This window comes from Nerophis ophidion, linkage group LG06 (assembly GCF_033978795.1).
Source record: "Nerophis ophidion isolate RoL-2023_Sa linkage group LG06, RoL_Noph_v1.0, whole genome shotgun sequence".
Taxonomy (NCBI): domain Eukaryota; kingdom Metazoa; phylum Chordata; class Actinopteri; order Syngnathiformes; family Syngnathidae; genus Nerophis; species Nerophis ophidion.
The window spans coordinates 56418693-56431913 of record NC_084616.1 but is presented as its reverse complement, the minus strand read 5'-3'; the positions used below and the strand labels follow the sequence as shown (position 1 = coordinate 56431913).

Sequence of the window (13221 nt, the reverse complement as noted above, 5' to 3'; positions counted from 1 at the left end):
TCTGGCTGAATTTGAGTGATCGTAGGTTTATTCTTCGGTACGGCTTGAGTTTGTAAATACCGGTACTTTACTTCCTGGTTTGACTGATGGGATTTGTAGTTCTTTAATGTATTTCTCCTTATATGTGTAATGTGTGGCTCAAACAGAGCGCCTGTGTTTTATGTTTTGTTTTAGTATGCTTGTCCATGAATCATGGCGACATTATAAATAATTCTGATCACATTTAAAACATTATACGACATAAATTAATGGTGATGATAAAATGTAATGCTATAATTAATAAGTTAGGATAAAATCACAGTGATTGATAATATGTCATATCATGGTTGACAACAATATGGTTCAGTTGATTAATTCATGTCTATTATTTACATTATGATGATTCAAGATAGATACATTGTTTTGTTGTGTTCATGTTTACTTTTAGGTCATTACTTGCTGCTACTGCTGCTGCTACTGTTGCTGCAATAGTACCAAATAAAACAAGCGAAAAGTGCACAGCGAGTAATTCCTTTCATGCTGAGTGATGACCCCTATTCAGAGGGCCAATACGGAAAAAAAACGAACACAGACTCCAAACTCCACTATGGCCAAGACCAAAGAGCTGTCGAAGGACACCAGAAAAATAATTCTAGACCTGAACCAGACTGGGAAGAGTGAATCTACAATAAGCAAGCAGCTGGGTGTGAAAAAATCAACTGTGGGAGCAATTATCAGAAAATGGAAGACATACCAGACCACTGATAATCTCCCTCGATCTGGGGCTCCACGCAAGATCTCACTCACCCCGTGAGGTCAAAATGATGATGAGAACGGTAAGCAAAAATCCCAGAACCACACGGAGGGACCTGGTGAATGACCTGCAGAGAGCTGGGACCAAAGTAACAAAGGTCACCATCAGTAACACACTACGCCGACAGGGAATCAAATCTTGCAGTGCCAGACGTGCATGTCCAGGCCCGTCTGAAGTTTGCCAGAGAGCACATGGATGATACAGCAGAGGATTGGAAGAATGTCTTGTGGTCAGATGAAACCAAAATAGAACTTTTTGGTATAAACTCAACTCGTCGTGTTTGGAGGAAGAATAATACTGAGTTGCATCCCAAGAACACCAAACCTACTGTGAATTATGGGGTTGGAAACATCATGATTTGGGGCTGTTTTTCTGCTAAGGTGACGGGACGACTGATCCGTTTTAAGGAAAGAATGAATGGGGCCATGTATCGTGAGATTTTGAGCCAAAACCTCCTTCCATCAGTGAGAGCTTTGAAGATGAAATGTTGCTGGGTCTTCCATTATGACAATGTTCCCAAACACACCGCCCGGGCAACGAAGGAGTGGCTCCGTAAGAAGTAATTTAAAGTCCTGGAGTGGCCTAGCCAGTCTCCAGACCTCAACCCCATAGAAAATCTGTGGAGGGAGTTGAAAGTCTGTGTTGCTCTGCGACAGCCCCAAAACATCACTGCTCTCGAGAAGATCTGCATAGAGGAATGGGCCAAAATACCAGCTACTGTGTGTGCAAACCTGGTAAAGACCTACAGTAATCGTTTGACCTCTGTAAAAAGTATTTAGTTGAATATTTGTTATTGACCAAATACTTATTTTCTACCATAATTTACAAATAAATAATTTAAAATTCCTACAATGTGAATTCCTGGATTTTTTTTCCACATTCTGTCTCTCACAGTTGAAGTGTACCTATGATGAAAACTACAGACCTCTGTCATCATTTTAAGTGGGAGAACTTGCACAATCGGGGGCTGACTAAATACTTTTTTGCCCCACTGTATGTGTATATATATATATATACTGTATATATATATATATATATATATATATATATATATATATATATATATATATATGAATGTGTGTGTGTGAATGGGTAAATGTGGAAGTAGTGTCAAAGCGCTTTGAGTACCTTGAAGGTAGAAAAGCGCTATACAAGTACAACCCATTTATCATTTATATGTATGTATGTATGTATATATATATATATGTATATATGTGTGTGTGTGTATATATGTATTGGAGCTGTCGCCAATAAAATACCGCAGTACTAATGAATTCAAAATGGTACTATAGTGCCTCTAAAAATTACTGGTCCCCTTTTTTTATACAGGCATACCATACTAAATGTATTTATAAATGACAGCACACTGTTGTCACGTCATGACCTTGCTGGTTTTACGAGCAGTGGAGCATGTTCGGCAACACACACGCACAGTTTCCTTACGAGCAGACAGGGTATAGACAGAAAGGGAGAATGAACGCATTTGGCTTAAAAACGCTGCTCAGCATGAGGTGCTTTAAAACATGGTAAGTTAGCTAGCGGCTAACGTCCATCCGCAGTTGGCAGTGTTTTAACTACTTATAAATCATTAATCCTCGCCTCCATGGCGACAAATAAAGTATCATCAAGTATCATCCCTGCAGGACGAAGAATAGCTGAACATGCGCCACTACACACTGTAGGAGGATACAATCGCTCATCGCTAACAGCAAAATGGCACTCCTGAATGCCATGGGTGTATATCCAATAATGTATGACCCTGTAACTACTTCGTATGGGATCAACGCCCACATTTTTGATATCATCTAAAACTAATGTAAAGCTTCCAAACAAAGAAGAATTAGTGTTTATTACATTTTAACAGAAGTGTAGATGGAACATGTTCAAACCAATAACCATATAATAACAGTAAATGAACAAGTACACTAATAATCAATTTTCTACCGCTTCTCCCTCATAAATTTTGACAAAATAATACAATTGTAAATGACACAGTCTTACTGTATACGTCAGCAGCCAAATTAAGCGCCTTTGCAACCCGTTTGCTTACTTAATACTAAAAGAAAAGTTGTCTCGTACGTTCACTGTTCTTGAATGCAATTTTATTACAGTGTTTTAAAATTGTTTTTGGAGTCTGAATGTTGTCCTTCTATCTGTGTTTGCCCTGCGATGAGGTGGCGACTTGTCCTGGGTGTACCCCGCCTACCGCCCGAAGCAGCTGAGATAGTCTCCAGCGACTACAAAAAGGGACAAGTGGTAGAAAATTGATGGATGGATGGATGGAGTGCAATAAGAAAAGTATGTTTAACGCATCAGAAATCTTTTTGATAAACTAAAGCCAATAGTGACATTTTTTGTGGTCCCCTTTCTTCTGAATGGTGTCGAAGTATAGTGGTAAAACTTTGGCATCTGAAGTACACTCGAAACATCTCTGCTGATTTTGCCATTTCAGCAGACAAAGTGACTCAGGGGAGGATCTCAAACGCACACAAGCTGGTTGATAAACGCACACAGGCTGTCGTGCAGAACAGATGGATTGGGGGCTAGTCCAAGATAAAGTGTCAACCCTTAGTACACAAGTTGGTGTCTCTGTTCTCTTAGTGTTTTACATCCATCCATCCATTTTTTCTACCGCTTGTCCATCTTGGTGTCAAGAGGGCGCTGGAGCCTATGCCAGCGGGAGGCAGTGTACACCCTGGAGGATTTTTAATTTCAACATATTTCAGGTCTGTATATAGTGCATGATTTGGTATTTGTTATTGTGTCATGTCAATTGTATGAGGACACAGATGCCAATTAAGTGAGTTTTAATCCTTCATACTTTCCGTATGGTATAGCCAAAAGTGGAAGTGATAAAAATCGTTCAGGTCGCGTCTGGCTGCAGCGGCAATTTGAGGAGCCTTCTGGATACACACACCTGCAGGCTGTATGACAGATAAAGGATGCCAGTCCCATCGACTTTTCCCTCTGTTTAAAATGACTAAATTGCCTGTTTGGGAATCCTTCACTTTCTGTAAAAATACAGAGTGCCACGGTGGAGGAAGAAGGTCACCCAATGCGATAAACATGCTTGAAGGTATGGCAGCAAGGAAAACTGCATTACATCAAACTTGATCAAACATGCTGTGGGCTATATTCACAGTTAAATCCAAACTGTCTTGTCATGAACCAACATCCCTTTGCATCTAACATTGGTGACATAAATACCGACTTGTTAGCAAGGTAGATATGGTATTCTACGATGACTAACCCCAGCTAGCTAACATGACGTGAAGAATAGAAACACAGGCATAATCGTTTACTTTATAGGCCTACTGAAATGAGATTTTCTTATTCAAACGGGGATAGCAGGTCCATTCTATGTGTCATACTTGATCATTTTGCGATATTGCCATATTTTTGCTGAAAGGATTTAGTAGAGAACATCGACGATAAAGTTTGCAACTTTTAGTCGCTAATAAAAAAGCCTTGCCTGTACCGGAAGTAGCAGGCGATGTGCGCGTGACGTCACGGATTGTGGAGTTCCTCACATCCTCACATTGTTTACAATCATGGCCACCAGCAGCGAGAGCGATTCAGACCGAGAAAGCGACAATTTCCCCATTAATTTGAGCGAGGATGAAAGATTTGTGGATGAGGATAGTCAGAGTGTAGGACTAGAAAAAAAAAAAAAAGACAGGGCAGTGGGAGCGATTCAGATATTATTAGACACATTTACTAGGATAATTCTGGAAAATCCTTTATCTGCTTATTGTGTTACTAGTGTTTTAGTGAGATTATATAGTCGTACCTGAAAGTTGGAGGGGTGTGGTGACCCCCAGTGTCTCTGACGGAAGCCACGTTTCTCGATGACGGTGGAAGAATCCCACGTTCGGGGGCGGCCAGTCGGAGGAGGCAAGAGAGTCCGCAGTTACCTCTTTGACAGGTGCACGAGGAACGACGCATGCTTCGCGCATGTCTACGGTAAGAGCCGACTTATTATCACAATTTTCTCACCGAAACCTGCCGGTTGACATGTGGTAGAGAACCATGTTTGCTTGACCGCACTGTTCCATAGTAAAGCTTCACCTTCGGGAATGTAAACAAGGAAACACCGGCTGTGTTTGTGTTGCTAAAGGCAGCCGCAATACACCGCTTCCCACCTACATCTTTCTTCTTTGACGTCTCCATTATTAAATAGACAAATTGCAAAAGATTCAGCAACACAGATGTCCAGAATACTGTGTATTTATGCGATTAAAGCAGACGACTTATAACTGGGATCGGGCTGGAACAAAATGTCCGCTACAATCCATGACGTCACGCGCACGTGTCATCATACCGCAACGTTTTCAACAGGATACTTCGCACGAAATTTAAAATTGCAATTTAGTAAACTAAAAAGGCTGTATTGGCATGTGTTGCAATGTTAACATTTCATCATTGATATATAAACTATCAGACTGCGTGGTCGTTAGTAGTGGGTTTCAGTAGGCCTTCAACGCTAACATAAAGTTACATTTGAAACAGAAAATTATTTAAAAACTCCTTAAATACTCACTTGAACTACTCATAAACACTCCTTGACAAGTTTTGAGCAAGTTTCCAAAACATGTTGAGATTTGGTTTTAAGGTCCTGCCAACTTGTTGTCTTTGTTTTTAAAATCTTACTAGAAAGTGTATCAATCATAAAAAAATGCTTCGTGAAGTTTTTGAGCCAGTTAACTATCGTTTTTTGTTTTTTTTTACAAAGAAAACATTCAAGTTGTTGTCGCTTTAAGGGGAATTTGTTCTACTTTGTCTGTTATTTTGTTTTATGCTAGCAAAAGTCATCTAACAATGGAGGCAATGGGATTTACTGTATCACGACATTTGCTATATTCTTCAACAACAACTGCTACTAATCATAGCAGACTTCATGACAGCCAACAACGACTACTTTTTGACAAATCATGATCTATAACATTATATATTTAAAGCCTGAATACAAGCAGGATGAGCTGTATGTTTTAGAAGCTGAGTGATAAGCAGATCCAGCAAGTAGCACAATTGCTAAGTGCTAAACAAGAAATAGAAACCGTGAACGTAATAAAACAATCACTCATTTTACAATGCCTGGTTTCAGTTGTGATGGCGACTGATGGAAGTTTTCTATCTTCAGGTGTAGATAAAGAAGTAAGCATAATCCTTACGCATAAATAAAATAAAATGGGGGCAAACAAGCATCTTTGTGTCTTTCTCTACTAAGTTGCACGTCTTATCAGTTTATGGCAAAAACTTTCTACGATACAAGTGAGAGGCACGATATACAATCTAGATGTAACTTTGACTAAGTCAGAGGCGATGCAGTAGCTCACTGTATCAGTATGTCAGTAGCAGCATAAGCTAGTTAGCTCTCTTTGATCACGGTGCAGCTAAAAGTAGTTCCTCAGCGTTAGTGCTTATAATAACTATCTTTAATACTTGTTTAATATTCAGATCGCGAGATGTATTGTTGGCGGTTTTTGGATTTTTTGTATAAAGGGTTTTTATGGGCGCAATTGATTACTCCCATTATTACTTTCATTGTTAGTCACCTCGTACTTGCCATTTGTTACAGACTAGATTGCGTTAAAAAAATAAATAATCACACGTTTTCTTGTCTTACATAGGGATTGTGAATGATAGGCAAAATTAAAAAAAAATGCAGTTCCCCTTTAAGTGGCAGGTTTAGCAACAGTAGACTGCATTTAGGTCTGCACTTTAATTTTTGTTTTAGAAATAATTAAATTTTTGTTATCTATTTTCAACACATATGCTCTACAGTATTATATTGTTTAAATGACTGTTTAGATGATAAGAATTGTTCTCTTCTTTTCAGTAGACATTTCGAAATACCACATTTTAGAGCTGTAATTATAATACCATACCGTGAAACCGGGATGTCTGCCGACCGGCCCATGCCTGGTTAACTCCATCATACATTTAGTAAATCCAGGATTCAAAATGACTAAAATCATCCTTTTTTCTATAGTGTAATAGTGAAAAAATATTTATAAAAACACAGAACCGAAAACAACTGGGCTTCAGCATCACAAGTCGAACCAGTGGTAAATCCACTCTAAAAAAATGTATCTTCTCATGTCACGTCCACCCTGGATCATCTAATTTAGCGGTGTAAAGAATTTATGGACCTGCCCAGATACCCCTTTTGGTGCTAACGCTACTCTTCAGAAAGAGTTGTTTGCCTTTTGCGAGATTTTAAATTTGTTTGTCGGCCGAGTCATACCAAAAACTATAAAAATGAGACCCATTACATCCCTCCTTGGCACTCAGCATCAAGGGTTGAAATGTGGGGGTTAAATCACCAAATGATTCCCGAATGCGGCCACCGCTGCTGCTCACTGCTCCCCTCACCTCCCAGGGGGTGAACATGGGCATGGGTCAAATGCACAGGATAATAGGATAATTTAACCACACCTCGTGTGTGTGAAAGTGTGCTTTTAATAATTTTTTTAGAGATGTAACAACACTGCGATGAGGTGGCGACTTGTCCAGGGTGTACCCCGCCTTCCGCCCGATTGTAGCTGAGATAGGCGCCAGCGCCCCCCGCAACCCCGAAAGGGAATAAGCGGTAGAAAATGGATGGATGGATGGATGTAACAACATTCATTATTTAGGGTAACCCTGACCAAAATTATCAAGGTTATCATTATCACACCGCTGTATTATTGTATGTGTTTGAAAAGCAGTTTTACACAAAATGAAATCTTTTAACCAAGCTTCATTTATTTGTTAATAAATAAACAGACAATCAATATACTTTATTTGAGAGCAGAAACAATAAATATTGTTTGGGCTTCTTAGGGGTCATATTATTGTTATTTGGGTGAATGTGTTTATCTTAGTCAGTTTTTATTTGTAAAAAAAAAGTGTTTAAATGCAAAACGTCGTGCTTTACTTAGTTTACATGTAAATTATATGCAATTACATTTTTTTATTTTTAGAACAATCGCCTTTTAAAAGTTTGGACTCACACCATTATCACAAAACATGTGCTGTACCAATAGAGACCATTGCCTCATATTTCTTTTTTTAAATGGATGGGGCGACCGTGGGCTAAATGTTTTATTTAAATATTAATCGAATTAATGAATGAAAGTGACCAGCCATTAGGAAATGTGAAGAATACAATACGGGGAAATGGGGAGTGTTTTGAAGGCTCCCCGCAAACAATTTTAATGCCAGAGATTCAAAGCCTGTTCAAAGGAAGTCTGCTAAGAGTATCTGTAGCTTTTATAATTGTCTCTTACCTATCACCTGTGTGTACACACAGTATACTTGCCTGCCAATGTTTTTTTATGACTGTGGTGTTTTTGAATTCCTGTGCCCAATGTGCAGGACTGTGGCATATGTTTCCGGTCATTGTAGTGCCATGCACACACTTATTTTGGGTGTAGTGTGAGTATGTGCCCGTGTGCGCAATACCACCAGGGGCCCTGAGGAATACTAATGTTTCACGAATGACTGTCATGTGACTACTTCCTTTGTTGGGAAAATGATACCTTAGATTTTTGTGTTAACCACATATATGTATATATATATATATATATATATATATATATATATATATATAAATATTTAAATGTATATGTGTATGTATGTATATATGTACAAACCCTGTTTCCATATGAGTTGGGAAATTGTGATGGATGTAAATATAAACAGAATACAATGATTTGCAAATCCTTTTCAACCCATATTCAATTGAATGCTCTACAAAGACAAGATATTTGATGTTCAAACTCATAAACTTTTTTTTTTTTGCAAATAATAATTAACTTAGAAATTCATGGCTGCAACACGTGCCAAAGTAGTTGGGAAAGGGCATGTTCACCACTGTGTTACATCAGCTTTTCTTTTAACAACACTCAATAAACGTTTGGGAATTGATGAAACTAATTATTGACGCTTTGAAAGTGGAATTCTTTCCCATTCTTGCTTGATGTACAGCTTACTGTAAGTTGTTCAACAGTCCGGGGTCTCTGTTGTGGTATTTTAGGCTTCAAAATTTTCAGAGAGAGACTGGTCTGAACTAAAGGCAGGCAAGTGTAGTACCCAGACTCTTTTACTATGAAGCCACGCTGTTGTAACACGTGGTGTGGCATTGTCTTGCTGAAATAAGCAGGGGCGTCCATGATAACGTTGCTTGAATGGCAAAATATATGTTGCTCCAAAACTTGTATGTACCTTTCAGCATTAATGCTGCCTTTGCAGATGTGTAAGTTACCCATGCCCTGGGCACCAATGCACCCCCATACCATCACAGATGCTGCCTTTTGAACTTTGCGCCTATAATAATCCAGATGGTTCTTTTCCTCTTTGTTCCTGAGGACAAAAATGTCCATAGTTTCCAAAACAATTTGAAATGTGGACTCAACAGACCACAGAACATTTTTCCACTTTGCATCAGTCCATCTTAGATGATCTCGGGCCCAGAGAAGCCGGCGGCGTTCCTGGATGTTGTTGATAAATGGCTTTCGCTTTGCATAGTATAGCTTTAACTTGCACTTACAGATGTAGCGACAAACTTTTCTTAGTGAAAGTGGTTTTCTGAAGTGTTCCTGAGCCCATGTGGTGATATCCTTTTGAGATTGATGTCGGTTTTTGATACAGTGCCGTCTGAGGGATCGAAAGTCACGGTCATTCCAATGTTGGTTTCCGGCCATGCCGCTTACCCGGAGTGATTTCTCCAGATTCTCTGAACCTTTTGATGATATTATGGACCGTGGATGTTGAAATCCCTAAATTTCTTGCAATTGCACTTTGAGAAACGTTCTTAAACTGTTTGACTATTTGCTCACGCAGTTGTGGACAAGAGGTGCACATTTTTTGGGAAGCTGTTTTTATACCCAATCATGGCACCCACCTGTTCCCAATTAGCCTGCATACCTGTGGGATGTTCCAAATAAGTGTTTGATGAGCATTCCTCAACTTTATCAGTATTAATTGCCACCTTCCCCATTTTCTTGGTCACGTGTTGTTGGCACCACATTTTAAAGTTAATGATTATTTGCAAAAAAATGTTCAGTTTGAATATCAAATATCTTGTCTTTGTAGAATATTCAACTGAATATGGGTTGAAAATGATTTGCAAATCATTGTATTCCGTTTATGTTTACATCTAATACAATTTCCCAACTCATATGGAAACGGGGTTTGTATATACATATATACATATATATATATATATATATGTATAAATGTGTGTGTGTGTGTGTGTGTGTGTTTATTTCCAAAGTCAGGACACAAGCTCATGGATGTCATCTTTCCACTATTATGTTCCCCGCCAAGGGAACAGCCTGCCAGAGAAACTCAGGGCTGCAGAGAATGTTCATGTTTGTTAGAGCAAGCCTAAGAACCCCTTTTTTGATTTAGCTTCTATTTATTATTTGAATTATTTAATTATACTTATGCAGCGCTTTTTCACAATTTTCTCAACTCGCTCTACATAAGAAAGCTCATACATTGATCTGGGTGGTGGTAAGCTAGATTTATACCAATGTGGGAGCAAATTGGGTGAAGCGAATGGTGGAATTGAACCAGAATATCTTAAGTTTCCGGATGCCCTCTCTAGCCGCTGAGCCACTAATTTTATTGAAGTCTTTTACATCTTATTTATATTTTCATAGTATTTATTTTTATTTTATCTTTTATAATCGAATTTTTCAAATACATGTATGCTTTTTATTAGTTTTAATTTCCAGCATTCCTCGGAGAGAATATGTAGTGATTTTTGTCCAGGACTCTTTTGCTTTATTCATAAATTAAGTGTTTCTTGCCACCTCATGTTGTATATTATTTATATAGATTTCCATTAATTTTATCATTTATACCTCCGAATTTAATTATTTGATCCCATTAATGTCTAAGCTTTTTTTTTGCATTCGTGTTTGACCGTCTTTCCAACTGTAACCGACTTGCGCTACTTTATTTTTAATTACATTTGAGGATTGTCTGTTTTTTTCAAACCATCTTTTCAATTTATTAATTTCTTCTGATATTATTTGTATTCGTTCCTGAGTGTCCTATCCTGAACAAAATTAGTTGTATCATCTGTAAATAGTACTAACTTTTTAAATCTTTTCTAACTATACAAATGTAGTGAGACATTGAGCAAGTTCGCTGCCGGTATTGATCCGAGTAGTACACTGCAAGATACATTTAGAGTTGTAGATACTTAACTTCGCCTATTTCTTCCTATTAAGTGGCTTTTCATCCAGCTCAAGACCAATTAATTGATTGGTTAGCTGTCCAGGGTATAATCCGCCTATCACCCCAAGCCAGCTGGCATAGACTCCAGCTCACTGGTGAGTCTCTAATGAGGAAAAGCAGGATTGTAAATTAACAACATACAATTAATTTACAGAATAATTTAGTGCATGTACATATGCATATCAAGCTACTCCAGCCTCAGGCTTTCTCTACATCACTTACACAAGGTTAAAGAAGGTACCTTGCAATTGGAATGTTAATGTGTTATTTTTTTAATAAAGGCATTTTTCTTGTGCTTGTTTTAAAAAACTAAATTTACCAGAAATGTATAACCTGTATCATACAGTAGCCTAAGTATCCGTTTGAGATCAGTGTGTTCACACTACCATGGCTTTGGCAGTAAATTGTTAGGTATTCTGTGTTCATGCTTTGTGTAATCAGTTGTTCTCTTTCCAATATGGTATTGATATCGGCCTTAATAGCACTATTGGCCAATTAAATTTGTTTCTTTACTGATGGTGGTCATTAATTTAGCTTTTAAACTGACATAACAGATTCAGTGTCCACTGAGAAGACTCACACTCACAGAGATTCCACTTCCTGGATGTCTGTGGGCATCAATGATACGCAGTGACGGTGAAAATGCTCCTTTTCTCTGAATGACAGCTTTAATCCCTGGAAGCTTGGAGTGTATGTATAGTGAGTGTGCTTGTGTCGCTGCATGTGTGCATGTAAGGAGGAAAACTGCCTTTCAGCTTTTATCAGTGAGCCAGCAGTGCAGGCCCGATTACCTAACACTGCTGAGCTATCAATGTGCAGTTAATTGCCCTTCAGAGGCAAAGTGGAGTTTTATTTTTTCTTGGTGCTCAAAAAACATCAATTTTCAATTGAATCAGGATTCCTATTTTTAAATATTTTTAATCGATATAAAAACGTAAAATACAAGTTTTTTCTATTTATATTTATTTCTTAATCTGTCCTGTCCAGCCACTCTACTAAATGTCTGGGTAGAATTTTATTAAACAAAATCAGTTTTCTTTTAAGTAATATAGAAATGTATCAGACCTGTTTATCTATTTTATGGAGGCATGTAGTTAATCATACAACTGGTACCCAATGTTTTTTAAAAAGTATTGATTTTGAATCAAGAATCATTTTGAATCGAGAATCGATTCTGAATGAAATTGTTACCCCAAAGAATGTAATTGTGCCCAAAGATTCACAGCCCTACATCAGCCAGTATTTGTCCCTCAAGGGGGAACTGCACTTTTTTTGTTAATTTTGCCTACCGTTCACAATCATGACTGATGATTTTTTTTTTCAATGCATCCTAAATATTAAATAAACGTAAATAAAAATTTGCTTACAGCAGAACCAATGGAAGGTCCTCTATTCTACATATAAAACCCAATAAATAACCATTCAAAAACCGCCAACAATACTCCATATACATTTGGTGACTTGAATATTAACCAAAAATTAGTTATATATAAGCGATAACATATACAAACTATTAATTGCGGCGCTTTGATCACAAGCTTGTGTGCATTTTTGACATGATCAAATAGTGAGGTGTTTCCTCGCTTCCTTGCTCCCTATAAGTTTATTGTAGATCATAAATCATGCCTCTTACCTGGAAAGTAAATGACTGGGGACGTACTCTGACAAGTTGGTACACTTTGACAGCAAGAACGACGTTAAAAGATGCTTGGTCCCCACCATTTTTTTGAGAGGCATTCTTCATTTAAACACAAATATATGAACATCTTTGCCGTCAGCATCCTAATGACAGCAGACTTTGCACAGGAGGTGATGTTTTATTATGTTTGTTGGCTCTCATGAAGTCTGCAGTGAGTGATGAAAAACAAAAATCAAAGGTGATGCGTTTTTTAAATTAATTTGCCGCGAATGCTTATAATGGTCAAAATATGTAAAAATGTAATGTTATTATAAATCATTACATTACATATATCCGAATCAGAATCAGAGATACTTTATTAATCCCTGAGGGGAAATTAGATTAAAATATATACTTACATCATGTATATAAAACCTTAATGGAGGTGTTTGGATGTTTTTTAAAGGGCTTTATCGGCAGAATTGTAAGCAGACTTTTAATAACATTTATTTAATATTTTTTGAATGCATTAAAATAAAATAACATCCATTGTCATGCCTCTCATAGTGATTGTAAA

At 37.7% G+C, this 13221-nt stretch overlaps 1 protein-coding gene across 3 annotated transcripts in view; it reads left to right on the top strand.

Moving 5' to 3' along the window:
• The window catches only part of b4galt5 (UDP-Gal:betaGlcNAc beta 1,4- galactosyltransferase, polypeptide 5), a 95722-nt gene that overhangs the window by 60227 nt on the left and 22274 nt on the right, over positions 1-13221 (top strand). The window contains exon 1 of one of the 3 annotated variants that reach the window (XM_061904381.1): positions 3363-3519. The exons of the other annotated variants lie outside the window; for them this stretch is intronic. The gene's annotated coding sequence lies outside the window, so the exon portion shown is untranslated. Of the gene's footprint in view, positions 1-3362; positions 3520-13221 lie in introns of those variants that run through there. 3 annotated transcript variants of the gene reach the window in all.